Source organism: Chamaea fasciata, unplaced genomic scaffold, assembly GCF_029207755.1.
Source record: "Chamaea fasciata isolate MVZ Bird 193981 ecotype frontalis unplaced genomic scaffold, bChaFas1.0.hap1 SCAF_6, whole genome shotgun sequence".
Taxonomy (NCBI): Eukaryota; Metazoa; Chordata; class Aves; order Passeriformes; family Sylviidae; genus Chamaea; species Chamaea fasciata.
This window is the reverse complement of record NW_027094091.1, coordinates 37,318,824-37,340,545: the sequence shown is the minus strand read 5'-3', so window position 1 is coordinate 37,340,545 and position 21,722 is coordinate 37,318,824.

Genomic DNA, 21,722 nt, shown 5'->3' with positions numbered 1-21,722 from the left:
ATCCATGTTCTTCTTATGTTGAGGACCCCAGAGCTGGATGCAGCACTCCAGATGGCATTTCAGAAGAACAAAACAGGCAGAATCACCACCCTTGACCTGCTGGCCACTCTGCCTTTGATGAAGCCCACGATGTGATTGGTTTTCTGGGATGCAAGTGCATGTTACAAGGTCATGTCAAACTCCTCATTTGCAAATGTTCCCAAGGCCTTTTCCTCAAAGCTTCTCTCAATCCATTCTTGCCCAGCCTGTACTTGTGCTTTGAATTACCCCAACCCAGGTGCAGGACCTTGCAGTTGGCCCTGTTGAACTTCATGGGGCTCTCACAGGCCCACCTTTCAAGCCTGTCCAAGGTCCTTCTGGATAGCATCCCTTCCCTCCAGCCTGTCAATGGCAGCACACAGCTTGGTGTCACAAGCAAATTTGCTGAGGGTGCACTCAATAGAGCATCCCATGGAGTAGGCAGGGACTCCAGTGCAAAGCAGTCTCCATGCTCAGTCAGTTATGTGAGAGGTGACCATCTGCTTGACTCATAAGGAAATGATACAGAATTTGATTTATACTTTGTTAGAAGCTATCGTTTAACTCTGCCAATGTCTTCTCTCATATTCACACCATTAATATATTTAGCTTTGCTTTGTGATATGACTGATATGTTTTTCCTCCTTTTCAACCCTCCCGCCCCCGGAAGTATATCTTTGCAGCATTTGAGTTAACATTCTATGTAAAATAGTTTTTGATTTTGCTTCATTTTTTGGGGGAAAAATATAAAAATCCAGAATAAATCAAATGAACCAGCAGAAACATAATTTGAAGAAGGCAGGATTATTTCAGTTATTATGGTGTGTACATACACCTGGAAATGGATATAAAGCACAAAGGACCATTATCATCATCCTACACCTGATGGCACACTCATCATCTTAGTATAACCTGATATTGGTAACCAAGTGTTTTTTGTAGTATGAGACAAAACCCAACATGTCAACAGAATGGAGAGTTTTGTTGTGAGAGACATTAAGAATTGATATAATTAAAAAAGAATCTTAATTTTTGTTTCTTTAAAATGGGGAAAGATGATTTAACCACATGGCTACTAACAGTAGTAGGAAGCAAGCAGTTAAATTTCCATAAATCCGAAAGAGGATTAACCTCTTGCAGTTTCATCTTTTCTAAAGCAAATGAAACACTGTATGATATGGCTGCATTGCTGACTAATAATATTACTTATCAGCAACTCTTAAGTCAGTGTATGACCACAAGATTAATTAGTGTTATAATTTGGTTCTTTATTAATTAAGCAATTTGTAGCTAATTGCTAACTCAGAAATCCTTCTCCAGGATGGTGTTTTCTTTCTGCGTCTATGATATTGCCTCTAGAGGGATGCAGCACAGCTGCTGAATGTGCTTTTTCAAAAAAGGAGGTAAATTACATGGCATCTGGCACTTCTTACATACATGTGGTTGGTGCATGTGATCTTATTTCCATGTGATTCATCTATTTTCTCTCTCCTATTCAGTCCTGACAACATCTTTGGATTTCACTGAACAGTTCGGCAAGTGAAAAGTGGATTTCACTTTGTAGGAGCCTTAATTCAGTGGAGAATACATGTGGCTAAAGAAGTTGGGAATCCCTTGTGAGTATCTTTCAGAATAGATAGAATAAGATGGAAAGTGAAAGTTCATTACATCTCACTATGAACCCAAATGTGTTCATTTAAATGAATGGCTTTACTTGTTAGCCATTGTGACCAAAGAAAGTTGTCATGAAGACCTTGATAGGATAATAATTACCTGGACAGAGCTATAAGGCCATAGAGACTGTTATCAGGTGACCATTTACTCTGGAAGATACAGCTTTCTGTCTAGTAAAGGAGACTGGAATCACTTGATTAAAATGAATCTGCTGTAGTAGGACCCAGTAGTGAGATACTCACATTTTTTCCTTGTCTATCAAAGACAATTACTGCATGGCACTTTGATTTATTCACTGGTAAAAATATTCTAAACCTGTTTAGAGGAGCCCAAGTGTGGATGCTAAAGAAGGTTTTGTTCTGGAAGTCAAATTTGCTCAAAGTTCTCCTCCCTTCCACATTGTCTGCACTCTTGTAATTACCATGATTGTGTTCTTTCCTGTTAGGCTGAATATCTCTGTATTGCGCTGCATTACAGTGTGCACATAACCAAAAGTGCCAATTACACCACTTGAGATAAATATCATCCTGTACAAAAAGAATGTGCTTAATTGGTCTTGTTTAATTTGAGCACTTCTCAGTGCAAGTGCAAAGGGCTAAAATAATCACACAATTGTAGTTGAAAATGTTTAAAAAGTACTTGAAGTACTTCTGTGAAACAGATGATTGGGAAGCTTACCCAGTCCTCTGAGTCATACTAATCTGGTTATCTAGGAATCCAGAATTCAAGCTGAACGTGGATACTTCTTTATAGTTTTTGGAACAGTTTCCTGAATCCATCAAGTTTTTATGTAGTTAGTACAAGAGAAGGAAGATGGGAACTAAAAAAAACCCATGTTTTTTTTTCAAATTGGGTACTAGGACTCTGAATCTCTCCAGGATCATGGCTTGTCCTTTAAAGCTATATAAGGTAACCATTCAGAAGCATCCACTTCTTTACACTGGCATCTTGTTGGAGACAGTTGTGTCTTAGATTGTAGACATCCCTTGTAGGATGGTTAAAAATAAAATTGCAATTCAAACTGGCTCCCTCTGAGTTTCAAAACTGTCATGAAAGCAATCTGTTCACACAGTACTGCTATACAGCAGGACTGGATGCAGTCAGGATGTGAATAAGGGTGCTATTGAACAGCACAACACATCCTCTGTAATATGACTTGGAGAGCACATCAATCTGTGCAGAGCAAATGGGGTCGAGCAGGAACTGTAGCTCCTTTATGTGCCCCCTAGTAAATGTGTCCTTCCTCTGAAAGCAAAAATACTAAAAATATATAGGGCTTCCGAGGGACTTTGCCATTTGGTCTCCAAAGTGAATGCGTACGCACTTTTGATCAAATATCTGCATGCATGAGGCAAATCAGTGGATCTAGTCAAGTGGTTGGTACACTGGAAGACTCTCTAAATAATTTTCCTTTAAACAGATATTTACTGAATGGAAAAAGAATCATGTATGAGCAGAAAACGATGGAGTGGAGGATCATTTTTGCACAGGTGTTGAGGAAGAGTGAGGAGAGAGTCTGTTTACTTCCCTAAGTAATTTTTCTGCAGAGAGTAAAAGATTCATGAAATGATCTCTGTGATGTTTGAGTGTAAGGTAACTCCGAAACCACAAACATAGCCAAGTTGTTCCTCCTTTGAGAACAGTGGTCTGGGTACAGATGTGTTTATATCTCTGAAGAGAACAAGTAGTCTAACAGGGTGTCTAAAGTATCCATAAGACCCCTAAGATGTTTACATAATCAAATGAAAATCTGAGTCTTGACTTCACCTACAAATGGATTGGATTCCCGCTGTTTGGCCGTAACTCAAGATCAATTTAGAGTCTGTTTTTTGCTCTCCTTACTCAAATACATGCCCCTTGGAGGACAAACCAGTTGGAGTTTGTGAGGTGGTGTCTTATTGCTTTCATCAGAGCATTAAAAATAGCAGTTCAATACAGTATTTAGTCCTGCACATAAAAGGTTTAGGTGTTAGAATGGATGATTGTTTCAGGTTACAAACCTGTTTCAAGACTGCTTTGTTGTCTGAATTAGCTAAAAGCAGGTATGTCTGCTGTATAAATTGTGGCAATAACGCAGCCATGAAATAAATGTCCCCCAAAACAAATCCAGCCACTGAATGGTTCTAACTGCAGCATAATTCACTAATGAGAGCAGAATAGCAGTTCACAGTCATATAATGACTGAATAATTACTGTGGAAACCTGTACTGCTATTTCTACCACAAATCCTACACTGGTTTGCATGTCTTAAGGAGACTCAGTCCTTTTGGAATGTTTTTCTATTTGTATTCACTGTTGTATTTTTAACCTTCAACAATTTAAAAAACCGCAAGGGATATCCTTATGTTTTGTTTTCCTAAAAAGTACCTTGTACAATGTTCACCTGAGACGATTTCATATCTGTTTATGAACTGGGAAAGAATTATCATTTTTCTGAGTGTTGGGAGAGAATGAAGAAAACATTTAGTTAGATTTTACATTTTAAGCATTGCAGTTGTGACACTTGTGCATAAACCGGGTCAAGATGATTTGGGTGATAAGAAAGAACTGCTTAAACTGTTTTTCACAGTTGTAAGTCCTAGACTGTAGCCTGTCAGTTTATTGCAGGAAATCAGTTGCTGTCTAACAGAGATCAGGATTTTTTATTACCTATGTTATCTTTACAGTGTTTCCAAGAAAAAACTTCTGATGGGCTGGTAATGTAAAAAAATTCTCGTAATCGATTGTCTGTTTGTCCAAAAGATGTATGTATTTGTGTCTTCCATGAGCATTTGTGTAGAGGAAATCTCTCCTCTGTGTCTTGCGAAACTTGATTGTGTTTGTAAAAATTCATGTGGCTCTCTTCTGGCATATGGTAACTGAATAGAGTTTGCTTAAATTCAAATTTTACTCAGGCTCTCCAACACTTTCTAATTCCCTGTCTTAATTTCTGGTGACCACTACTCTAGGAAGAGATGTCCTTTTGGCTCATGGAATTAGATACAGGAATGAGGAAGCACTGCAGGAGTATTCTGTGGGAGTTAATGCTAAAGAAACGTGTCTCAAGGAGTGATACAACTTACTTCATTTTTGTTGAACTCTCTATCAGCAGGAAAACTGTGACTTTGTTCCATTTTAAAGTATGATATGTTGTCATATTTGAAATATGATATTCATCTCACAGAGGCTAGCTTTTGTTAAATTAAATTCACACTACTAGAGCAGCTCTGAGTTATAATGTACAGTCAAAAGATTCTGTCAATATCCCAAAAAAGCTGTGCTAAAATTTTATTCTTTCAGCAGCAGTAACTTTATGGTGGTCCCTGAATTCAATATTGCCAATGGAAATTGCTAGCAATGTAGCCTTAGGCTTTGACACTTTAATTATCTGAGACATGGATATTCCAAGCTTTAGTCATTATCTAAGGAATTGATGAATATTCATAAATTATTAACTAAATACTTCCCCAAAAGTAGAATAGTGGGAGGAAATAGATACTTCCGTTGCTGCTTTTCCTATTTTGTGCTAGTCCTTACCACTTCTGAATTGCAGAAATAAACGTTGGCTCCTGTTGTAGTAAAAATCATCTTGCTTGTTTGTCTTGTGTGCCAGCAGTCAGGTCAACTTCCCATGGCCTGTGCTGTTGCAACTCACCTGGTGCATGCCAACTGGGAAATAAATCTTATGCAAGGTTAAAAGTCTGATGAAAATATATGCTGTTACAATAACAGTAGGTAAAATTGCACTTTTTCTTTTAACTTCATTTGTTCTAGATCTTATCTTCCCACTTTCCTTTTGATCCCTTGATTACATCTACAGTGTCAAGATCCATATGATAATGTCCCTTTCTGTCTGCAAACCAGATTCTGTAGCTACCAGCGTATGAAATAAATTATTTGATCAGTTCAAGTGCCTTTGGATCCCTGATATGAATGACCTTTGCCCATTTATATTTGGTCATCTGAAAGCAGTCTATGAAATTGTGTCTTTTGGAATCTGTTGGTAACATACTGTTGCCACTCTCATCATTCCTTTCTGCTATATGAATGCTCACAGTGTAACTGGCATTTCATAGGTATTTGGTTTGTCAACCTGAATCCTAGGTCTCAGCAACTCTGTCTATACTGATGAATTGCTTTTTTTAGACTCTCATAATGTTAGTAGCTCTTAGAACCCACCAGTTCTAGGTATTTGGGTTATTGGTATGTCTTGGGAAGTGATAGTTTTCAGTCTTGTGTGCTTATCATGTTTTTACTGTGACAAAAAATATTTGTGTTCCTTTTATATAGCAATATTAAGGCAATGCAAAATTCTCTGAATTCACTTCCACAAGACATCAATAAAAATATTTTAGCATTATCTCGTATTATCACTGTACATTGTATCGTATCAATTATCATTGTACATTTGCTCTGGACAGAGAAACAATATATCAGCTATTTATATTTTTATATATATATATATATACATATATGTATATGTGTATGTGTATGTATATATATATGTGTGTATATATATATATATATATATATATATATATATATATATATATATATATATATGCAATAATACATATGACAGAAATTTTATATTTCCAAGTTAGAATTAGCAGTGTGGTAATCCTCAATTTGCAAACATTGATTCTACTAAGTTTTCCATGATTAGAAAATAGTCCTTGTATTGGAAGGCCAGGTTAAGCACATTTAGGTTTCTGGTGCCACGTGAGAGAGGAGTATTCTGTGGTTGTTCTCCAGACCATTCTCTTAAATGTCTTCCTCCTTGGAAACAATACACACAAAATGAGTAATGCTTATGCTGGTGTGGACCCAGGCACATGCACTTGCATCCAGGGAATAACAGATGCTCTCAGATCCTGTGATAGAGGCAGAACCATAAAGGCCAGAACAGATTTAGATTAATAAAAAATGTATTCTGTAACTGTAACATATCATCTGTAAGAAAGCATGTTCCTCAAGTAGCTAACTTTTCTTTTTTTCATAAAAAAAGTTAAACTGAAATAATTTTATTTGTAAAGAATATTCTGGCAATACATGGAAATTAGACTAATTTAATTTGCTTTTTCATTCCCTCTTTCCTGATGTTGAAAAGGCTGGATTATTTTCATCAGTAGAGATTGTGAAACCTTGCAAATGACCTTTGAATTTACAAAGACAGTCATTTAATTTTGTTGTCATTATGAATTGTTACTGTTGGGATTGCATTTTTTATGTCATCTAGCTTTCTGTGCAGCGAAACTAAGTGCAGGACTAGAAAGAATTTGCCTTCACACAAAACTTATTTATTTCAAAGTGTTCCTGTAATTTTGGTTTTTGTCACCAAGCTATAGAAAATGGTAATTGATGAAATGTATGTGTGTTCATTCAATAAAGTGATTTGAAATAGGCTGAAACTTCTGGGTGGGGGGAACAAACAAGTATTAAATGTCAACTAGTGAGAGGTACCCCTTTACGTCACTTAATTGACCGGTCAAGCGAAGTTGTAGAAACAACACAGGTATTTCTTTCATGGCTACAGCAACTATGATGCCAAGCATAGTCCATCACCTCTCCTGGAAGGTGAGGCATGTGCATATGTATAGATTAATTGTTGAATGGTCATAGGAAAATAAGGAAGAGGACTGAAATTATCTCTGTGTCACATGGTTTAGCCCTCAGCTGTTTTCAAAAATCATATCATAGAACATATTAGAGCATGTCCATTTCATGGACAGCTTAAGATGCATTTTGGAGTGGGTGATGTTTCTAGTGCTCACTAGTTTTGTTGGAAGGCTCTTGCAAAAATGCATTTTACTGATTAAACAAGGAGCCTCTTCCTAATTCTGGCCTAAGTATTTGTGGCCATTATGGATCCATTTGTCTTTTTGCCAGTATTCTTTAGCCTAGATTGATCTCTCCTTGCTGGTGCTCTGCTCACTGATGTGGCAGGTTGACTCTGACTGGATGCCAGGTTCCCACCAAGGTGCTCTACCATTTCTCTTATCAGCTGGACAGGGGGAGAAAAATATAATGAAAAGCTCATGGGTCAAGATAGGGGCAGGGAGAAATCAGTCACCAATTAATGTCAAAGACAAAATGGACTTGACTTGGGGAAATTAATTTCTTGCCAAAAAATTCCGAGTGGAATAATGAAAAATCTTACTAAATCTTAAAACACCACTTCCGAACCCCCCTGTCTTCTCAGGCTCACATTCACTCCCCATTTTCTTTACTTCTCCCCCCAGAACAGTGTAGGGGGACAAGGAAGGGGGGTATAGTTACTTCTCACATTCTTTACCTCTTCTGTGAGATCCCTTCTAGGAGAAGGTCCTCCTCAGTCATCTCCAATGTGAGTTCTTCTAATGGACTGCAGCTCTTCATTAACTTCTCCAACATGAATCCCTTCCACAGGGTGCAGTCCTTCAGGAGCAGACTGCTCCAGTGTGGGTCCCCCATGGGGGTACAAGTCGTCCCAGCAAAAGTGCTCCAGTGTGGCCTCCTCTCTCTATGAGTCCACAGGTCCTGACTGAAGCCTGCTTCCCAAGGGACCACAGCTTCCTTTGGGCATCCCCTTGCTCTGATACGGGGTTTTCCATGGTCTTACAAGTGGATCTTTGCTCACCATAGACCTCTCTGAAGGCTGTGAGATCAATCCTCACACGGGGCACCATTTGTTACAATTCTGGCTTCTTTTCCCTGTCAGGATCATTATTAATACACGGCAGGAGAAGTTTGTGTTCAGACTTGGATGTTTATTATTTCTTATCTATTTACAAACTCATGAGCCATGAGCTCTAACTAGCAAGTTAGAGAAATGAGGTAAAATGGAGTACTTCTCTATCTCTACCAGGTCTTTTCAAGGACAATCCATCCAATTATGAAATGCCACCTAAATTATTTTTATTTTAAACCCAATAGCTAACTAACTACTTGAAGTCTGCAATGCGGACTCCATCAACCAGTTACAGAAAACCACCCAAACCCATGAAGAAGGAAGAAGAAGAAGAAGGACCTAGACAACACCCAAAGTCCTCCATCTTGACTCATATGTATTACTGTATACTAAAATCTTAAATCTTCTGTGAGATCACACAATACTATTCAAACTACACACCCACAACCCTAGTGCTGTCACTCAATCTTGGAAGCCTGTTCCAAGGCCTCGAGTCAAATGTGGTGTTTGCTTGAGGGTCAGCACCTTTTAGCACAGAAAGCCTAGAATTTTCAGCCTCCAGGGTTCCAACAGATCTCCATGGGTTCTAGGGGCCCAGCTGCCTCACCGTGCTCTTCATCAGTGGTTGCAGAGGAACCTCAGCTCTGGCACTTGGAGCACCTCCATCCCCTCCTTCTGCACTGAGCTTGGTGTCTGCAGAGCTGTTGCTCTCTCTGGCTGCTGTTTTTTCTGCAGATTTGTTTTCTTCCCTTCTTAAACCTGTTATCCCTGATGTGCTATCACCATTGCTGATGGGCTCGGCCTTTGCCAGTGGCCTCTCTGTCTTGGAGTTGGCTGGTCTTGGCTCTGTTGGACATGGAGAAAGCTTCTGGCAGTCTCTCACAGGAGCCTCCCCTGTAGCCCTACCACTATAAAAAAAACTTCCCTTCAAGCCCAATACATATGTGGTATCATAATTGGCTTAATTTTATTTTTCCCAGTGTAAATATGTCAGTGTCTCTAGGTTTTCCCTTGGAAGACAGAGAAGCTGTCTATTCTTTTGATTATGTTTGAAGAATTCTCTGCACCTGATCCAGTTTGTATCTTTTTTAACATAGATGTTTAGAAGTATAGACTGCGTTTGTGCTGCAACACCAAAAGTGTGTTTATACTTTCATTTATACATACAATAGCATTTATACTTTCTTTTCTTTGCTGGAAATAGTTTTCCTGATGCATCATATGATTTCAGTTGTCTTTTTCAAAGCTGTATCAAATGGGTGTCTTTGGTATCCAATGATGATCATCCTTTTTCTATACTGCCTCCAGCTGTCTGTATTTCATAGCAGCCCTCAAGTGCATAATACAGTTTAATACTGTGTTTTGCAGTATTAAAATTTAATCCAGTTTTTATTACTTCAGTCCTCAAGGTCATAGAGCTCCTTGTGAATGATATTCTGGTCCTCAGCCAAGACTTTTGCTGCTTTACAGTTTTACATCAGCAAACAGTAATTAATACGTGTATTTTTTTGTGTCCAGGTCCTCAGTGAAAATACTAAGAAAAGGCTTATCCTCAAATAGATCCTTGAAGATCTCCTTTAAGACCTGCCCGTCACGTGAGTAGTTTTATTTTCAGTACATATCACTATGTTCAGTTGAGGCCATTTCGTACCTACCTTGCATTTCTTGTGCTCATTTCCTCATCATGTCCAAGTAATATTCCATGCAGAGCAAGTCAGTGCTGAAAGTAATTGTGTTCCTTTGAGATGTATGCTTATAATTTCAATCTTTTCTGAAGTACAGATGTAATATTTTCCAGTTCCATTGGTTTTATTTAAAATGCTTTAAGTTATTTAAGGAAAAAAACAGGCAAAATCATCTTTCAGTAGAGACCAAGGTGACAGCTGACAGATCCTTTTCTCGCTGTGTGTATCTATCAGTCTGAATGTGTGGGTACAGAAAATGATGGGGGCAGACTTCCATGTTGGAATTGTTGGTCTATTACCCAGAATCTGAGCCTTTAGGAGCCCCAGCCATGGGTCTGTGCAGCTGTCTTCATCACCATCAGATTCACATGACACCTACTCCTTGTTTTCTCAGCACTGGTATTTAGGAAAATCACTGTGCTTTCATGACTTTTTGTTATTGAAAACAGTATTTTTTTTCTCTTGGAATCTGTAATGTTTCTAAATATTTATGTGGGATCACCTAGAGCCTTAAAACACTACCTTTTTATAGTGTTTTAGTGTAAGAAATATTTTAATGGTACTCCATTTCTCGTATCTGTGATATGTTGCCATAAGTCCATGATGCTCAAGCTCAGTTTGTCCATTCACAAAGGTTTATTATTTTCCCTCCATATAATATGGGACTGACTACAAGCAAAGTTGCCAGCCACAGTTGGCCTGGTCTCAGGAGAATGTTCATAATTAGATAATAACGTTGCTTTGTGGGTTTACCCTCATTTCACTGGACATCTCTTCTGGTACAAAGTAATACCCTGACATCATGATAGGCAGCAGTCCAATGGTGTCTTGGTCCTTACCATATACATCCGTCTTTCACTTAACTTTCATATACCTAAATTACTTACTCCCATTCTATGTGAGCCAATATCATCTTCAGTCAGATGGTACTGAAGTCTGATCACCATGTCTCTTCTTCTGAAGAGAACTAATTTACATTTAACACAATACTGTACTGAAAAGATATTCTCTGTCTCATCTATATTCAATAGCAAATCTGTGCTTTTCAAATGGAGAAGATCCTGTGAACTACTGCAAACCAACAAATACCTCTGGTAGCAGTAGGAGCTGGAACTATTCAGTCCTGCATTCTAAAAGTTAAGATTAATGGGCAGCTTGTGCTTGTGCAAAATTTTATTGACTGGCCCTTGGAGCCAGCTGGACCACCAGCATGGATCCTATAAAAGCCTTTTCCCCCACAGAAGAAAATTCCCTATCCTAAAATTGAGATGCTCTGGTGTCCATTCAATTTTAGCATTTCTCTATTTCTGTCTTGTGTAATCAATCTTATTCAAAATCTTTCTTTCATATTCTAGTGACAAAATGCCAAAGGGACCTTCATCTCAGATGAGGTCTTTAAGGGCTGTTGATAATGCATATAATCTACAAAGATTTGAACCCAAAGTTAGTGGAAAAAGGCACAAGCTGAAATTAATGTTTTTACCAGTGAGTGTAATTAGCCAATAGAGCAGCTTCTGGTAGGAGTAGCTGATCCACAGTCATTAAAATGTCAAAGACTTACTGTGTTTTTGTTTGTTTCCTTGTATTTAATGTGAGCCATATGGCAATGAACAATACTTCATTTTGAGTATCCAAGAAGGGGAACTCTTATTAACAAAAGCTTTATAGTAGCATGTGTGAAAGAGGGCTTTCATTATACTTGTAGGGTTAATTTATATGGGGCAATGTTTGGTCTCAGTTAATCCATCTGTCCAACATTTTAACAATATTTTAATGAAACTTTGAGCCAGATGTCAGTGTCGAAAGAGTTGCCTATTTTAACCGTTGATTTTCAGTGAAGTACTGAGGAATAAAAAACTGAAAACCTAACTCTAAAAAAAGGGAATTACAATGATCATCATTGGTTTTAACTGGGTCAGGATTTTATGGAACACTTATATTTCAACAACTGAAGTAGCAAAATAAATATTGATACATATTCAAGATTACCATTAAGCATGTAAGAGGCAGTTATTGTAAAAGCTGCAATTCTCTCATTTGTAGTGGCTCAAAATGTTTTATAGTGTTTTATAATACATAACCAGAAAAACCCCACAAGAACATGACCTTTGTAAAACATAAATTGTGACTCAGCTTCCTTCCTAATTCTTAATAGTCACAATCGGTCATTGCTAAATGAAAACTGAAATGATGCTGATCATTTTTAGCCCTTTGACCAAAAGTTTCCAGTAGATACTAATCTATGTTCATTACATACAATTTTTAACTGCATGGTGAATCATTTGATTGATTACTGCTAGTGAAGAATCTTAGCAGGACTTGGACTTCAGTGATCTTTATGGGTAACTTCCAGCTCAGGATATTCTATGTTTCTATTCTATAATCGGGGCACTACTAGACTCTAATTGTCCTGACCCACCTCCTGTTGAGCCTCTGTCTACACCTCTGTCCGTGGGCCTGGGAGCCTGATTTCAGCTTAGCCCAGGGCCTTCAGTCCCTGTCTGAGCTGTATCCGAGGACTGCTGGTTTCCAGCTCAGCCACAGCCCTTCCTGGCTGTGGGCTCTGTTGATCAAGACCCTAACCTGAAGGCTGCTTTTATGGCTTGACCTCAGACCTGCCTCATCTCCAGGACTTTTCCTGATGATATGCACTCTTGGCTGAGCTTGGCTGCCATCTTTGGGTCTGTCCTGCCCTGTTCACCTTGCCTGGGTACTGTGGAGCTGGGCTCTGACTGGCAAGACACCTGATCTGCTGGCTGGGCATCATGCTTGGCTTCCACCTTCCCATCCCTTAGGGAGCAACCAGACCTCACTGTACACTGCTGTAACTGTCTACAGAAAGAGATAGAAAAACTTGGAATCAGCTTCTGTTCCAGTGGACAAAGGGATGTTGCTCATGGATGTTTGGATCATGGGTTGAATCAGTCTCTGAAATATTAAAAAGAAATCTGAGGCAGAGTAGTTTAATTCTGGTATAAAAAGATTTTGTTTATTGGTTATATTCATGAGTCTGTAGTTCAGGAGTTGTTACTTGGCCATGAGCTGTGCTTGGCCATGGGCAGCAGAGAATTGAATCTGTTTGGGACTGTACTTAGCAAACTTACCTATAACACTCAAATCTATTGCAAAACAAGAAACTTTTATCGGGCTGTCATTTCTTAACTTTAGAATACTTCGGTATCACCTAACTACCTCAAATGGCTGGGTGGACAATTCCTGCATTCTTTGTTTACTGTGTCTTTAAAATGTCACTGCTTTCAGACCTTTGAGTGCATTTATGGCCAGATGATGTTTTCGCTTCTGTGGCTTTTGAAGGCAAATAACTTTTACTTATCCTGCACAACATTCCCATCCGACTCCCTCTCCTTATTATGTGTGTAACATTTTTTGTTATCAGACTGTTACATCTAGCAGTACATGACTCATGGCCCATTGCAGCTCAGTCAAATGTCACTGTTATGAATATATTGCAAGATGAGCCTGCCTTGCACATCTTTGGCGCAATATTTATTATTCAGCTCTTGCTGGAGTAAGTGGAAAGATACCCATGAGGCTGCATAGACATTTGGAGCAGGTCTGAGTCTGCCTTTAGTGTGCCTGACTACTGTGCAAGAACAAAAGGCTATTTTTATACTTGGTAGTCATCACTTTTATGACTTTAATGTAGTCACTACTGGTGACTAAAATGGAAATGTCAGTGTACTCTGGTTGCAAGATTTTACACACCCAGGGCCTCTGAGGAGCTCATAGATTTTCACACAGGCTAACAACCAGTTAGGTTAAGAACACCTCATCTACTTCTTGAACAAGAGAGCTGTAGCAGAGGTCCACTGCATTGTCACCCATGATGGTCTGCCCACCAGTCCTAATGTGAAAATTGCCAGCTGCCTCATGTCCATCCCTAGAGCTCTGTGCATTCCCACTACTCTCAACATAAAGGGCAAACTGCTGACCTTCGCAGTCTCTCCGTCCTTGCCTTTCTTTCAGAATTTTGCTTTAACCCTCATTAATGGCATTTCATTCCTGTTGTCTTGAATTCTTTTGCTGGTTACATACTCCTGCCTAGGCCCACAATTGGTTTTCCCCATATTCTCTTGTTCCCACTCTTTTGCGTCTCTCTATCTTCCGTTGTTAATGCTTTGAATTCAGTATCTTCACATCTGTTGCTATCTGGGAATAGTGAAAGACACCTCAATAGATGCACTTTGATGCCATTCCCTCAGTTCCTCAGATGCACTTTTTCCTCTGTTGTCTTCCATAGCCCTCAAGACTTACTGTTTTCTAAGGCAATCCACTTGAAACAAAACTTGTTTTCTTATGATCTCAAAGCATTGTTATTACTTAATTATTAAGTAAATTTGTGGAGGCATTGGTGTCACCTTTTTCTTAAGAGAAATCTCTTTGTTTAATATCAGTCAGGATAATCTGTGAGGTGTTAGTTTATTGATGATCTGCATGAAGGGGTTGAGTTTAACAGTAGCAAATTTGCAGATGACACCAAGTTGGGTGCAAGTGTCGATCTGTTGGACGAGTGCTCTGCAGAGGGACCTGGACAGGCTGGATAGATGAGCCGAATCCAACCATATGAGGTTTAACAGATCAGGTGCCGAATCCTGCACTTTGGTCACTACAGCCCCATGAAGGACTACAGGTTGGGGACAGCGTGGCTGGACAGTCATCAGGCAGAAAGGGAGCTGTGGGTGCTGAACAGGAGCCTGCAGGGTGTCCACATTGGCCAAGAAGGCCAATAGTGTGCTGGCCTCTGTCAGTGATAGTGTGGCTAGCAGGAGCAGGTCAGGGATTCTTCCCCTGTACTCAGCACTGGTGAGGCCGCGCCTTGAGTGCTGTGTCCAGTTCTGGGCCCCCCAACTTAGGAAGGACAGGGAGGGGCTGGAGTGTGTCCAGAGAAAGGCAATGGAGCTGGTGAAGGGTCTGGAGCACAAGTCCTGTGAGGAGCAGCTGAGGGATCTGGGGTTGTTTAGCCTGGAGGAGGCTCAGGAGATGTCTTGTCACACTCTACAAGTACCTAAAAGGAGGTTGTAGCTGGGGGTGGATTAGCTTCTTCTCCCAGGCACCCAGTGACAGGACAGGAGGACACAGTCTTAACCTGCACACCAGAGGAGGTTTTGGCCGGGCATTCGGAAGAAGTTCTTCAAGAAAGAGTGATTGGGCATTGGAATGGGCTGCCCAGGGAGATAGATGTTGGAGTCACAATCCCTGGAAGTCTTGAAGAAAAGACTGAATGTAGCACTCACTGCTGTGGTCTAGTTGACAGGGCAGTGTTAGGTCATAGGTTGGACTCAGTGACCTCAAAGATCTTTTCCAACCTAGTTGATTCTGTGATTTTGCGATTCTGTGAGTATGAATAGGATCTGGGCTTGGTTTTCATGGAGTTGTTTCTTCCAGACAGGCCCAGCCTAACCACTTTTATGTACAGTCAAAGAAATCCCATGTGAAATTTGTTGTGTGCAATATGATTAAAATGTACCTTTTAAAAAAGTGTCAGGAACATTTGATATGGTTACATTTGACCTGTGTCAGTTTGTGTAGGCTCACTTGTTTGGCAGAGCTCCACAATCACTGTGATATCCCAGCAGGTTTTTTCCTGGCTATCGCAGAAAAAAAGAATTGACTAGCTCAATTTTAAAGCAGTGGAAAGAAAACAACATAGGATAATTAAAATTATTAACAAGACAAATTACGCAAATGGTTGGAGCAGTCACCATATACGTTTAATCCCTGCTTAAAAATCTTCTTCTACTTCTAAAAAAGTAAAACTGGGTATTACTGATTTTATATTTTCTCTTTCATTTGACATTTATTCATTTCTACTGCAGGAGGTGCAAATGCCCTTAAAATAGTGATTGCTGAAAATACATTACTTGTATTGTGCTGTAAAGTACAGGCACAAATGAGCGTTTTGAATCCATTGCTCCTAGTTGACTGGTGTTCTTTTCTAAGCCTTGAAATTATCTAATTGATTCTTCATTGAGGCTGATGTGAATTAAGACTACCTCTGCAGAAATAAGTGGAAGAATAGGAAGATAAGAGTGTGGAGAATAAGGCTCAACATCTCTGGAGGGAGGTGACATTTTTGTCTTAAAAGACTGTCAGCTCTTATAGTCTTTATGACTGATTCTCAGAAGACAAATGCCTAAAATTAAATGCTTCAGATTTGCAAGTGACAAATGAGTCATGGGTAGATGCAGAGAAAAGTAGGAAAACCAGCAATGACAGAATGTGGGTGTTAAGAATAATAAAAAATAAATCTGAGATCTGATAGTTGAATATTCATAACTAATCTCATTCCCATTCATTTCAAATTTTTAGAAAGATGCTATTTGAATTCCGTGAGCTAGTTTTTCAACATCAGCAATCCCAAGTAAGTTGAATAATTTGTTATCCAAAAATAGAAAAATATTCAAGTTCAAACCCGAAAATCTATAGTACATGTGAAAATCAATAATTTTTAAAAAAAATTTACTTTTTGGAAGAAGGTCATGCGTGTTTCTCAATTGTAATGGGTTCCGATTGTCTGTGGCTTTATAGCTATTTTTAAAAAAGTATTAATAATAGTTTCATGGAGTGCATCTGTTCTTCATTATTTCTCCCAGAGCCCTAGTTTGATGTTCACAGTACTCTCAATAAGATGAACTCATCCAGGTATCTGGTTGCTTAGTCTGATACTAAGGTGATAACAATAAAATTTGTCAAGTGAAAGTGTGGGATCATATTCCAGTGCATATTTCCTCTGTTAAAGGTTGTGTGTAACTGGCAGGCATATCTCTAGGGAATTATCAAAGAGGGTGCAGATGGGAGGGGTGATAGCAGCCATCTTTGCAAAGATGTCACTCCCTGAGGTGAGAAAATGAAACACATGAACAGAGCAATTTCTACATGAATGCATCTTACTGCCCTGCAGTCAGGTTCACTTTTCCTTTCACTCTTGAAAGATGTGCTGAATGAAATAGCAGATAATAGCATCTATGTATTTAGTGGCTGATACACTGAGAGCACATTTCACAAATTCAGAATGTTTTTAAAGAACTTAGGTTTGAAAACTGGTCATCATAACCAACATGGAAAAAAAAATCACACTTCAACTTCTGATGGCAAACAAGAAAATAGACTCTGCTGTTAAACTTTAGTTTTTGATTACAGGCAAAATATCTTTGTCAGTATGATTTCATGGGTGCTAATTATCACTGAATATTCTGACCCTGTTTGACAAGGAGTACACAATTCCTAACCTTCATGTCTTAAATGCTCTTCAGGAAAAAGTGTTGCTTCTGTTCCAGGTAACAACAAGAAAACTTTATTTTCTAGATGTAATGTGAAAAGGAAGGAAAATACCTCTAAAGAGGGGAACTTACTGTGTCCAGTAAATCTATCCCTGGCCTTCTGTCAGGACCTCTCTATGCTCCACTGGGCAGTTCTCAAAGAAATTGAGACCAACCTGAGTCAGGAGGATTCCTCTGGAATAGATCCAACACCAAGCGCTGTGCCCCCTGCTTCTCCCTTCTGATCTTTTCCCTTGCTGGTTAGTGATTGCAGCCCGCTTGAATTGTGATCATTTATGTGGAGAATATGAGAACTCCTATCTTAGCGCTTAGTAAAGGTGATTAAAAGAAAAGGATGAAATGCAAAGGGTTAAATGAAATTAAAGAATGAAATACCATCAGGTGATTAAGTAAAGAAGTGTGTCCAGTATGACAGAGATATTTGAAGACCTACTCATAATGGGTCTCACTCTTGCCTCACTGGAATTCAAGTCTGACTCCAGTAAAGTCCAGTAGCACCACCATTAAAAAGCCACAGGACTTGGTGACTCAGTGGCTGGTACTTAATTTTCTTGGTTTAACAGTTGTATGAGTACTCTGCATCTGTTGGTGGGTCATTTCCTTTTCTCCCTGCCGGGGTTTTCTGCTGCCACTTCTTTGATGGCTCTACTCTGAGGGATTTTTCTACTCTGAGAGTTTTTTTCTTAGGGTTGTTTCTTCCTTCCCCTTCTTATGCTGTTATAGAGACCTTCTCTCATACTCTTCAGGCTGCACTGAGTAAAGGTGCTGTTTCAAAAGATAGTATCAAGGAGTTAGCATTTTAATATTTAAAATAAGAATTTTCTTGGAGCAATCCTTGGAGAGTTTGAAGCTGAAATATGTTTCCTCACTGAAAGAGTTTGCCCTTCTATTATGTGAGCATAGGCTCAGGTATGTATGCTACTTGCTCTTCGAGCTTAAAGCAGCCACTTCTGGCCTGCTCGTAGGAAGATGGTGTTGGTGTTGAATTATTTTGGTGGTTTTATTTTGGGTTTGGTTTTTTTTGTTGTTGGTGGTGGTTTTTTTTTTCACTTGAGCACTGAAGGTCTTTGGTTTACTGTCTCTTCCTCATTTAAAAGAGTGGTGTCTCTGGCTGATTGAAGACCTGGGAAGAAATCAAATTAATTCACAGGCCATAGAAATTCAGTGTTCTGTTAATTAGTATTAACACCACTGGGGAAACAAACTAAACAAGCAGCCAGTTGAAGGAGCTTCACAAGCACTTCAAGATGGATGTGATTGTAAACTGATGACTACAATTAGTTTCATCAGGGAATTAAAATAATGTTCAAAGTTTCAGTGCTTCCGAAGTATTTTCCATTGGGCTTCTTTAGGTCACTCCAAACTAAAACACAAATCACCTGACGAACAGATGGTGATAACTCTTCAAGCAATGTTGCTGGAGCATTGGACTAGTCCAGGAGGAAAGGACACACAGCTTCTCCTTTATAATTCCCCAATGCCAGCTGCAATGTAAAAGCATCTTCTACACTGCACAGCCTCTTCTGTTAAAGTAGGTGCTCTCATAATCATATTTCTACTTAATTCTTGAGGAGTTGATCCTTCAGTCTCTGCAGGAATAAAACTATGCTGGTTTCAGCTGCAATACTGAGACAAAAGATATGATTAACCTTGTCACCAGACCACTGTCTGTGTTTGTAGTGAAGAATATTTAATGCTCATTAAGTTCACCCTGTAGCCTTTGGGCTTGGTGGGATACCTAAACTAGACCTTTCTCCAGACCAAATCTTTGAAACTCCCATATACTTTGCTTGGTGACTGTTTCTTTCTCTTCCGTTTCTTTTACCCTTCTGTGCTTGGGTCAAACTGCAAGACCATGGGTGTGCCTTACGGACTGAATTAAGAATTTCGGAGAGTTAATCAAGTTTGATTTTCCCTAAATGAATACAAGAGTTGTAGTTTAGTTTTAGGCACAATATCAGTTAGTTGTTTATCAAATGAGTGAACGGGGCCTGGTCCTTCAGGGAAAGTTGTAAGAGTTTGGCAAACTCCAATATTGAGGCTTCTGATCTCTATATAGAGGTTGGCCAAATCTGTAAAGTTTCCAGTTTAATGACCTTTCTAAGATCCTTATCAGTCTTATGCTACCATCTTTGATATGATCCAAGTTTTCAGTCTAACTTTGGCACATTGATAGGTATCTGGCAGCCTTTGGCAGTGAGTTCCTTGGTTTTATTTCTATTTGGGTAAAAAATACATTTAATCAGTTGGGAGTTTACTTTCTTTTTGTTTGATTGTACATGTCCTTATTTTGTCACAAGTCAGAGACAATAGCTGCTCAGGGTTCCACTCATTATATGTGTTATATATTTGATGTCACTTAGTATTCCTCTTCCTGGTGTAAGGTACAAATCCTTGAAGCATCCCATCATCTTTCTTTGTCAATCGCCAGACATTTCTCTTTCTGATACATATTTTTACAGAGTAGGTGTTCAGTGCTGCACAGAATACACCAGATAAGACTTTACTGTTTATAAATATAAGGGCATTGTCTCCAGTTTTTTAAAATGCAGTTTATCTGGATTTCTGTAATAACATGCAGGTTTCTTTGGATACAGTTAAACTGCACAGGTGGCTTATTCTTTCTCTTAAATGTGTATCCTCTTCAATGTGCATAAGTACTCAATTATACTATACATCAAAGATGCTCTCAGGTCTTTTGGCACTTTCCAACAATCTTCTCTGGACAGTGCAAACTCAAATAACTTGCAATGATATGACATTTTGCCACCTTACAATTTTTTTTTTTTTTTTTTAATACAGCACAGTACAATCCCTCTGGTAATTCAATAATATTATATATAAACAGCTTCTGCACTCTCTCAGACACTGTTTAGTCTTGCTGACTCACTGGTTTTGAACTACTAATTTGCTTTTTCTTTCGCATCCCTTTTTCTGAGACTATCTCTTTTTTTCATTCTGTTTCAGGTCAGTGGTTTTCCAGGGCCTGGCACGTGGATATTTTTTATCATACATTTGAATAATTTAATGAATGCCAGGTTCCTGTTTGAGCATGAAGAGACAAAATACAAACTGTTAGCTTCTAGTGGTGTCCTAGTCTGTGTTTGCAGAGGTGTGTTTCTGTGGTTTTGAATTTCTGAAAGGAAGCTCATAAAAACTGTTAGACAGGATTTCATTGCAGATTTTATATGAGAAAGCGTCTTAAAATTCAGCTTGCATGATCTGGATAGAATTTAATCATCTGCAAAAAATAATAGGTAACAGTTCAAAAATGCCAATAATGTCTGTTAGTGTGTCCAATATTTCCACAGCCAGTCATCAGAGAAAGCAAAGAGAATTACCTACTGTATTGCCTTAAAATGTACCCACGCAAAATAAGCCTCAGTGCCTAAAACATTCATCCAGTAGTCTAAAGGAATATTCAAACTATTGACAGGATTACCCTGAGGTATTGACACTATGAACTGAAGAGAAAATGTGATTTGACTTTGGGAATAATTCACTTTGGTCAACAAAATGGGAAGAAAAATTTTGTCATAATCACAAGGGTCTTCAGGAGGGCTAGAGACACTCAGTTTCTTAGTGTCTACTATTTTTCAGTAGTCTAGTGAGTGGAAAAAAAAATAGTCCAAATTTCTAGTTTGGACAGTATATTAACAACAAAAAAGTATTCAGCAACAGTGATGGGTTTATGTAATTATGTGGAACAAGTTGTAAGCTAGTTGTATTTTGTATTGGATTTGGGTTTGTCTTTGGCTGTTAAGTGAAAAGATGGAATCTTTCTGCAAAACTTGCTTTGTTAAGGAGCAGGACATGGAATATGTTACCATTAGCTGTCCCTTTCTGATTTTCTTAACTCATAGTTATGAGTTAATATAACAGAAGCAACTTTTTCTTTTATGCTTCATAAAACAGAAAAAACAATTGTCTGTACACTTACAAACAAGAATAATGATTTAAACAGCACATAGACAGTACTTGCCATGAATGCTCTTATTATTAATGGATTGTTCTAAGGACAATTTCAGAACAATAACTTTTTAATATGTAATCTAAGGAGTATCTAAACTGAACAAAATATCAGATCATTAGCTTGCCGCTTTAGCTGTCCTACTAGAATATTTTATTATGTTTTTTTTTCATCTATAGATAGAATTTTTCTACCAAATACAGATTCAAGATGAGAAATAATATATTTTCTTTTTTTTCTTCCAAAGACAGCCAGAGCTTTTATTTGTAAAAAACCCCCAAGCATTTGAGTAACTTTTTCTACTATATAAATAACTGTAGCTTGTAATATTTTTCCTTTTTAAACTCTGCCATTAAGCATTGTAATTCATATCCATGCTCTGTATAGCCTATAGAGATGTATATGGTTGTGTTTGAGTGGTTTAT